General features: G+C 52.1%; 1 non-coding gene across 1 annotated transcript; it reads left to right on the forward strand.

Moving 5' to 3' along the window:
• Window positions 1-1177: 1177 nt before the first annotated feature.
• TRNAN-GUU (transfer RNA asparagine (anticodon GUU)) lies at window positions 1178-1251 on the forward strand. Its single transcript has one exon. It is a non-coding gene; the product is annotated as a tRNA-Asn (tRNA).
• The last annotated feature ends 278 nt before the right edge of the window (window positions 1252-1529 follow it).

Raw genomic sequence — 1529 nt, forward strand, 5'->3', positions numbered from 1 at the left:
AGCAGGCATGGTGTTCCCAAAAACCATCTATAAAATAATTATTTCAATTACTCTTCAGGGCTTGCATATCTTGTCTTTCTCTTACGGGTTTTAACGTGTCAGTCAGTAAGGTTACCAAAAATACACAATAAAAGAAAATTGAGCCATCCTGAGATAATGCTGGGAATTATGTAGGTCTTTTCAAAGTATTGGAAAAACTGGAAAGGTTGAGCTGTGATCAGTAAATGATCAGTCTAAGGTTACTCATTGGGATGAGGAATGAAGTCAAACAGTGTTGATGAGCAAGGTATTGTGCAAAATGTGAGACTCTCTGTTTTCAGGAGTGATCTGGGACTTCTTCGTTGTGGATGGGTGGATACAAGGAGACGAGCAGCACTGCTTGGAGAGCAGTCAGTGCCTGTCCTGGTGCTGTGAGCTCCATGTGCCTGCTCCACTCCAAGGGCTTCTAATGGGCAAAAGAGCCATCAGGCATGGCTTCAGGTAGGCATAGGGACAACGTGAAGCCAACGATATTTTAAGAGTTTAAAGAGATTCAAACCGTATAATTCTGTGAAAGCAAAGGGGAAATAGCTGCTCAGCTTCAGATGTGAAACTTTGCACTTGCAGAGCCGTAGGTGTAGATTTACTGAAAGGCACTCTGGGAAGAAGATGTTGATAAAATAATAAATAGGAATGTTAGCTTTTCTTCACAGGTAGTTCCAGTACTTAGAATAGTAAATAGACTTACCCTACACACACAGAGGACTGCTGCCTGTTTTAGACAGACTAACTGCTCCCTGAGGTCACTTAAAATTGCCTTCTAAATATCTTAATAGGGGAATTTTGCCACGATATTTGGAAATTATATTTTGGTTTGCATACATAACTCATCAGTTATCAGCATCCAAGAAGAAGCAGTTTTAAGTCTGATATATGAATTTATTCCCTAAAGTAAAGAGCATTGCTGCGAACCATGATTTTGGGAATGAGTTTCTCGTTGGGTAGGAGAAGAAAGCCGCCGTTTTCGCTGTCTCCTCAGTGTAATTTTGGCGTGTCGCGAGGCTCGCGGTTTAGGATTCCGGGCTCAGAGGGTCTGTGGTGGCCGCCGGTGGTCAGGGCAGGAGCGGGGAGGCGGCGGGGACGCGGCGGGCGCGGTGTCGCAGCATTTGGATAGCAGGGCGGAAGGACCAACAGCGCGGTCTCTGTGGCGCAATCGGTTAGCGCGTTCGGCTGTTAACCGAAAGGTTGGTGGTTCGAGCCCACCCAGGGACGGCGTTCCCTTTTGGGCTCGGCGCCGCCCCCGCCGCCGGCCGTCGTTTTGTGCGAGTGCGCCGGGGGAGGATGTGAGATTATCGCCGGCGGCCCTGCAGGCGCCGCGTGTTGCCGGGCAGGGGGGCCCCCGGCGGGGAGCGCAGCGCGGCGGCCCCAGCCGCGACGGGGCCTTCCCTGAGCGCCGCCGCACAGCGCCTGCCCTGCCCACGGCGCCCCAGCCCCCGCGGGGCCGCACGGCCGCGCCCCGGCGCTCGAGGCCGAGGGGTGCGGGACACCCC

This window comes from Cinclus cinclus, chromosome 1, assembly GCF_963662255.1.
Source record: "Cinclus cinclus chromosome 1, bCinCin1.1, whole genome shotgun sequence".
NCBI classification, from domain to species: Eukaryota; Metazoa; Chordata; class Aves; order Passeriformes; family Cinclidae; genus Cinclus; species Cinclus cinclus.